Raw genomic sequence first — 7,989 nt, 5'->3', positions numbered from 1 at the left:
AGAACTGACAAGTGGGATGGTACCAAGCTCAAAGGCAACAGAGCTTAGGAACAGTTCCCATTTCTGGGACGCAGACATTAGTGGGAAGGGGAAATGTGCAAGAGGAAGGACACAGACGAAACGGTTCAGCACCCACATGAAGTGGACAAGGCAATGTAATGAGAGCGGAAAGGCAAAGGGGGTGGGGGGAGACTGGCAAGGGGAAGGTGGGGGAGGAGAGGGGCTCAGGACCCGGAAGTGCTGTAAGACACAGGGTCCAGGTGCCTGGCTCGGAAGCATTAGAATCCTCATTCCTGCTAATTTTAGTTACACTTCTTGCAGTGTCTGTCTGTCTCTGTCACACACACACACACACACACACACACACCCCTTTTGCTTCAGTGGTATTTGTAGCAATGAATTCTACCTGAACAGTGTTCAAAACCAAAAAAGAAAAATAAAAGGATTTTCTACAAACAAGATTCCAAGGTTATGATTCTCAAACTAAAGTTTATGTCCAAGTAGAAGTAAATGATGTCATTTGTATCTAGTCTTTTAAAGTAATAACTGTCTAGTATTTGCGCATGTGTGTGAGCTGAACTGCTGAAGAGCTGCCCTTCTGATCGTGGTGGCACCGGCCGGGCACACTGGGTGACCAACAGCGCTGATCTGGCAGAACTGGGAGGGGGGGGGCAGATCACAAGCAGGAGCAGACACTCAGCCTTCTAGAAGGAGAAATGTGAGAATAACCTAAATAGCTTGACTAAGTATTTTCTTACCCAAGTTGCATTTATGTTGTAAAGAAAGTTACCTACCAATAAATCCATAACAAAGATAGTGTTTCACAGAATATGCATGTAACCTTTAAATACCCTTTGGTTTTAGCTATGATATTACTTAAGAATAACAGGCATTTATAAAGATGTACTTGTAAATAAAATATATGGTTACTTTTTTGCAAAACTTTTAATTTCTAAGACACTTAAGCAGACTGAAAGTATTTCATAGTAACAGCCAAGACTCGCAATTTGTAAACAAAACAATGAACAAAAATGGATCCAGGTCTAAACATTTTTAAAAGTAACATTCCAGTTTTTATAAGTTTAAAAAGTCAGCAGCATTGTGTTTATGGTCATACTTTTTAAACCCCTGTGATAAGTCTGCCTGTCTTCAATGCTGTGCTTTGAGTACTCACTCACTGGTCTGTCAACGCAGAGGAGCCTGCGACACCAGCCTGGTGCCCGGCCATCCCTAACGCTGCAGGAATGGCGGGCAGGCACAGGGCCGGCAGGGCGAGTGGATGCAGGAACACCTCCAGCGCAAGCTCCCATCTCATCCCCGCCCCGCCCTGACGATTAAGGGACCCACTGGCGTCCGCAAGCACAACGGCACAGTCTCCTACTTAGAGCCGATCTGTTTTTATACAGAATATACATAGATATTAAATACACACAAATAGAAGAAATATCCTAGAAAGTCCATCAAAATCAATAGAAACGTTATAAATCTACAAAATCTGTTACTGTAAAATAAATACTGAAGAAATAATGGTAAGAACTAAGTCCCCTCGGTCAACTCCAAACTTGCAGAATTGCTGCCCTGAAGATGAGAACTGAGGCAAGGGGAGTCACTGTGCCTTGCTGGATGGGGAATAAAAACAGCGGCTCCACAACTGACTGAGCATGTGGAGGGCAGGGCTGTCTGTCTGTCTGTCTGTCTGTCTGTCTGCCAGGGCCTAGGTACTTTCTCTTTCTGGAACATACCACTGTAATAGGAACAGGGCCCCAAGCGCTTGGCCCCAGGAGCGGCCTGCCAGGGCCCGAGCCCACCTCTCTCCACGTCCCCCAGGCACTGCCACAGCGCTGTCACTCATCTTACTGAGCTTGGCCCAAGGCTGGCCTCAGCCCTTGCATACAAAGGAATGTTAAAATGAACAGAAAAGTTGAAATCGATGTTGAGAAGTTTAATGTTTTACTAAAAATTTCCAGACCACAAACACACACTCAGGAGTCATTTCTGGGGATGTGTCCTGAGCCCACGTGGTGTAAGTGAAAGGTGACTTGGTTTACTCCTGAGCTGCTTTCTCCTCGTGGCCCGTCTGCTGGCAGTTACCGCGAAAGCAGGCATAACAAACTGGCATCAGACATCTGCCCATTCCACTCATGACAACTGCAGGGATTCTAGATAGGCAGATCAGAGATGAAAAAATCCTACATGTCACCGGGGGGCAGGTGTCACTTAGAACCAGAACATGAATGTTTATTTAAAATGAGCTGCATTTTAAAAAGAAGCCCAGAAGGAAAAGCAAAGGTACAAAGAAATAAGGAGAGGTATACTCAGTAGAGCTTAGAAGTCGTCTTTTTCTTATTTTGCTCCTAAAATTTCATGTCAGATTGGTACAGGCTGTTTCCATAAGTGTCTCAGCCCCTGAAAATAAAACCCTTTCCCCTCGGCAGTGGTGGTGGTGGTGGTGAAGGTGTCTACTCCATGCTGCGCGCTGGCTGGTGACCGCGGCCGGGCCCTCAGGCACTCGGAGGCACCCGGCCTCTCCAGCGCCCTGGCTGGCAGGCGGGTGGGCAGCCTGACGACGAGAAACTGCCTGCTGCCAGCCCGCCTTCCCCCAGCAGGCCGAGGGCAGCAAGCGCTTTCACCAAGTGAGTGTGTCCACACAGCCTGGAAGGCGACAGCGAGGAGCGACAGGCACTGAGCCCTGGCTCCCTCGCTGGCCCCAGGCCTTCCTCCTCCACGCTCCACCGAGACTCGGCTCTTAAGTGAGTCGTATTTTTCACGTGGCTCAAAGTCCAGTGACTCTTCTAAAACTCTGCTTTTGTTTTTCTAAGGACATAAGAAATGCACTTTCTATCCGCTCAGCTCCACTGCGGTACTGACCTGTCCAGGCAGTCTGTGGGGAAGCAGCTCGCTGTGGTGCAGCCTCGCCGCGGCCCCCACCGTGAGGCTCCAGGCCTGTGCTCCTGACGCCTCACAGTGCAGCATGCTTCTCCAGTCCCCCAGGATCTGGAGTGGAAGTGGAGACCACGAGGTCTGTCCAGACAAACACCAACCCACAAGGAAGCTCAGCGGTCGCCAACTTCTCAGCAGCCCCAGACTCTGCAGGACGCGCTGGGCTCGCAGCCTCCGAAGCGACTTGCAGAGCAGCCGGCTTCAAAGCGCTTTCTGATGCCCGTTGGCAGAAGGCTTGCTGGTCTCCGGGTCCCGGGAGGTGTGGGATAGGTGCAGTTTATGAAGCCCTGCAGGAAAGCGGATGGTGAGTGCCACACTGCTGAGTGGAGGCCCAGGGCCGGGCCGACCCAGAACCGTGACGAAGAGGACACACAGCTGATAGGGAGGGGGTGCAGGTCAACGGCCTTCAGGATGGAACCCGTCTCTCCACGGCAGCCACCAGACTCCTATGAAGACAGCTGCTAGGCAGGGAGCCATGCTCCATATCCACCAGATCACAGAGTGGAGGACAGAACCTCCATCTCCACCTCTACCACACCACACACAACACCACACCACACCACACCACACCACAGAGCAGCAGGCAGCATCTTCCTTGACCGCCCCTCCTTCCCAGCTGGTCATCCACCCCAAAATGCACTGTCCAGGGACCTGAACCCAGGGCAGATATGCTTGGATTCGTGCCATGTCGTGGTGCCAATAGCAGATTCTTACTAGTGAATGAACACTGAAAAGGCCGCTGGGAGTGAAGGCAGAACAAAGTGAACCTCAGAGCTCTGGATTGGGTGCAAGCTTCCAGATCAAGAACTCAGGTATCCTCTGTCCAAGAGCCTGTGGACAGGGACCGGCCACATCGGCTTCTAGTTCCTCAAAGGTTTATGATGGCCGCATCTACTCTGACGCAGTCAGGCGAACCTTAGGACGGTTCACTGCATTCAACATTTCAGAACCAGGACACGGTTTTCTCTGCCTACAGACACGTGTGGCATGTGGCTGGAAATACCAGACTCTCACCTTGAAAATGCTGACTGTGCTGCACAGTCTTGCTAGCTCACGGAGTGTGAGGCTCTAGTAGTTCCTAGGGAAGATTCTAGATTCTGTGACCCAATTTCCCAGTGCACACCATCAAGCAACGGCAGAGCCTAACATCTAAAGGGTTACTCAGGTCCTTAGACTCTGGCAAAGCCATCGTGACTGAGGTGCTGAACAGTGTGAAACGAGGAGTTCTGCACGGCCTGGGAGCTTCAGCTCAAGGACTCAGGTTCCCGTACCCCACAGGCCTTGGGACAGCGACTGACGGTATGTGCTTGTAAATCCTGGAAGGTTTCTAGTGGCTGCATGAGCTGTGACTCGGTCACTCAGTTTGAGGCGCTGAGTCATGTGACCCTAGGGAGTTTTCTCTGCACTGAACATTTCAGAACGACGACTCTGACCACCTGTGCATTGGAAAATGATTAGAAACACAGGCTGGACATCTGAAACGGCTGCAGTCGTTCTGGCTCCGTGACCTTCTGCTTCCCAGCCATGAGACGCCAAGAGTGCGTCAGCAGCTTCGCCTCAGCCTAGGCTGGGCTCCCGTTTCTTTGACCCAATAGCCAACGCAGGCTACCTGGCGACCTCAGCTTCTAATTAGTAAATGGCTGCCGGTAGCCACTGGAACTATGGCAAAGCCACTGGGTTTGAGGTGCTGAACAATCTGAATGTAAGAACATTCAACTGGCTGCAGGACTTCATAACAATGATTCAAGTTTCGTCTACTTGAGCAGCCTGTGGGCACCGACTGGCCGTACGGAGGCCAAATCAGCTATGACACAGGTGCTGAGTACGTGAGGGTAACATTTCACTGTGCTGAATATTTCAGACTAGACTAACATCGCAGGGAATGGTAAATATCACCCTCTAAATAAGAAACGGTGGAGGGTAGCCAAATGAAGTCTTTCCATCTCACTGTGTTTTAGGTTGCAAGTCATGGGAACCTAAGAGCTTTTCACCAGCCTCCAGCCTTCCTAGGGAAGATTCCACATCCTTTGACCCAATTTGCCAATTAAAATAAAAAAAGTGACCAGGAGTCTGGCCTAGTGGTAGAGTACTCACATCGCATGCACCAAGACCCGGGCTCAATTCCTCAGCACCACATACACAGAAAAAGCCGGAAGTGGTGCTATGGCTCAAACAGTAGAGCTCTAGCCTTGAGAAAGCCCAAAGACAGTGCTCAGGCCCTGAGTTCAAGCCCCAGGACTGGGAAAAAGAAAAAAGAAAAAAAAAGCCTACCGTATGGTTTACAGCTTTTCCTCCTGAGTATCACGCAATGGTTTGAACCCAGGGCAGGCACCCTTTAGCATGTGTCCTACCTTTTTTCCTATGATTGACTGACTGATTGATCTGTCCAAGGGCTTGAGCTCAGGGCCTGGGCACCACCCCAGGCTCTTTTCAGACGAACCCTCTACCACTTGAGCTGCAGATCCACCTCTAGCTTTCTGGTGGTTTTCCTGTCTGGGCTATTTCTGAACTGCATGCTACAGACCTCAGCCGCAGTACCTAGGGTTACAGACATGAAGCATCAGCGCCTGGCTCTCTCCGGTGATTTTTGAGGTGCACTCTCCTCGACCTTGCACACGCCACCATCTCTGGGATGGCAGGCACACGCCACCATCTCTAGGATGGCAGGCACACGCCACCATGTCCGTCCTCTTCTGTTGACAAGGGGCTTCTGGAACTTTTTTGCTTGGATTGGACTAGACCAGCAATTCTCCCAATCTTAGCTTCCTGTGTAGCTGGGATGACTGGCATACATCCAGATCCCAGGTGAAATGGGCTCTCAGAACCCTTTTCCCAGCCTGTCCTGCAACCATGATTCTCCCTCTTAGCTTCCTGAATAACAGCAGTGCCCAGCAAGTTGTCCATAACTCGATAACAACACTGCTTTTCATGGCCCAAACTAACGCAGCACATAAGACCTTTACCTCAAGTGAGGTAATACTTATTACTTTACTAGAGGGTTCCAAAGCAAACCTCTAGGTATATTTGGACCATGCAATTCACTTACAGGTATGTGAGTTGGTAGTTGGCTAGTGGGAACTGATTTAAAATCATGCTATCTAGTCTTACTGCCATTGTAACAGGCTTGAAAATTAAGGCTTAACTGTAGACATTTGAGTGAAAGGTTTCAATTTGGCCTGCATCATAAAACCTACGTACAAAAATTCACAAATTAATCTGGGTGCGGTGGCCCACACCTGTCATCCTAGCTACTCAGGAGGCTGAGATCTGAGGATCAAGGTTCAAAGCCAGCCCGGGCACAAAAGGACCTGAGACTCTTACCTACAATTAACCTCTAGAAAATGGGAAGTGGGGTTTGGCTCAAGGGTAGGGCAGTAGCCTTGAGCTAAAGGGCTCAGGGACAGCGCCCAGGCCCAGGGATAGGGCCATAGCCCTGAGCTGTAGAGCTCAGGGACAGCACCCAGGCTGAATTCAAGCTCCATGACCCCCCCTTTCCCCGCAAAATAAAAATATTCACAAATTATCTGGTGCTTTGCTTAAATAAAATGTGGGTTTTTTTTCCTTTCAGGTCATCATTTCCATGCACCATCCCCTCAAAGTAAGATAGACAAAGATCAATAATAGAAAAATTTTCCCTCCCAAAGGCCCTCCCTCAAACATCAAGACTGGGAAGGCCGGCAATATGAGAAGCTTAACTGCTGCCCATATACTTGACGTTACCTGACGATCGGGCCCATGTTAGCTTTGGATTGGCTAAAGCCATTGTGGAAGGGGTGTGTAAACATGCAAGTGGTGTTAGGATTCTGTGTAATTTTTGACAATAAACCACTGCCCTTCCCATTTTGTCATAAAATCACATACCTCAAGCCTGGAACAGTGTACATTATGTGGCTAGTTTTAAAGATTAAAATCTGAAATACTGTCAACATTAATGTGGAAATAAACATGAAAAACACTAGCTTACAGGAGCTTGTTACATCATCACCATCCTCATGAATCAGAGAACATCAAAATGAATCCCCTCTTTCCTGTCAAGCTAACTTTTCATCCTGAATTACTTGGCTTTTCAAAGAGAACAGGACACTTGTTTTTGAACCAGCCTCAAAACTGATACACTTTAGCTAAAAGACAGGAAAAGGTACTATTGAAAACAAAACAAATCAAAAAGCCGAAGTTCACAATGCCAATCCCCTGCCTTTCCACAAGGAAGGAGGGGCTCTTGGGTAAGTCCACACTGCGCAGGCCCCGGCTCTCAGCGGCCGGGCCCCAGGGCCCTAGGGCCCCAACCACCCCCTGATCCTCCTGAGAACCCAGGACTGCACAAATCACAAGTGAATCACAAATGGTGAGTCAAGAATTTAAACTCCACAGATGTGCAGACTCAGAAGCTGAATAGACATAAAATGAACTGAAACATCAAAATCATCCCCTGGCAGACATGGAAGCATCCAGGAGGCATGGGTTGTTTACCTAGGGCCTTGAGGAGCTCTTCTCGCACAGCAGAGGTGAATTTTCTGACCAGGCACAACGTCGTAACAATGGCAAAGAGTAAATTGTAGGATAATACGATATAGAAGTTTCCCAGCCAATTAAACCTTCCAAAGTCTCCAAGTAGATCAAATCTAGTGATTCCTGTTGAAAATAAGCAAAAGAACCCTTAATAAAATCAGGCAAGGTATGTCCACATCTGTGACAAAACACGGCAAGGGTGAGACCTGACTCCGATGCTCTAGGGAACAGGTGGAGGAACAACTGTCCCAGCCATGGGGCCACCCCTGGTCACCAGCCCCGCAGGCCAGCCCCAGTCACCAGCCCCAGTCACCAGCCCCGGTCAGTCACCAGCCCCGGTCAGTCACCAGCCCCAGTCAGTCTCCAGCCCCGGTCAGTCTCCAGCCTCGGTCTCCAGCCCCGCAGGCCAGCCTGGTCTACTCCACACACTGGTCACTTGTGCATGACCAGCAAGAGGCTGGCACAAGAGGCAGGAACCAGGGCTGTAAGTTTGGCCTAGTGGTGCAGTGCTTGCCTGGCGTGCACGAAGACCTGGGTTCC

At 49.6% G+C, this 7,989-nt stretch overlaps 1 long non-coding RNA gene across 1 annotated transcript; it reads right to left on the bottom strand.

Moving 5' to 3' along the window:
- Positions 1 to 1,927: 1,927 nt before the first annotated feature.
- On the bottom strand, positions 1,928 to 7,567 carry LOC150063843 (uncharacterized). Its single transcript, XR_016535581.1, has 2 exons — positions 7,411 to 7,567; positions 1,928 to 3,227 (listed from the first exon to the last, which is right to left on the bottom strand). It is a non-coding gene; the product is annotated as an uncharacterized LOC150063843 (long non-coding RNA).
- Positions 7,568 to 7,989: the final 422 nt, after the last annotated feature.

The sequence above is a fragment of the Megascapheus bottae genome, chromosome 5 (genome assembly GCF_031878675.1).
Source record: "Megascapheus bottae isolate mThoBot1 chromosome 5, mThoBot2.hap1, whole genome shotgun sequence".
NCBI classification, from domain to species: Eukaryota; Metazoa; Chordata; class Mammalia; order Rodentia; family Geomyidae; genus Megascapheus; species Megascapheus bottae.
The sequence above is the reverse complement of the archived record's forward strand: the minus strand, read 5'-3'. Positions and strand labels throughout refer to the sequence as shown.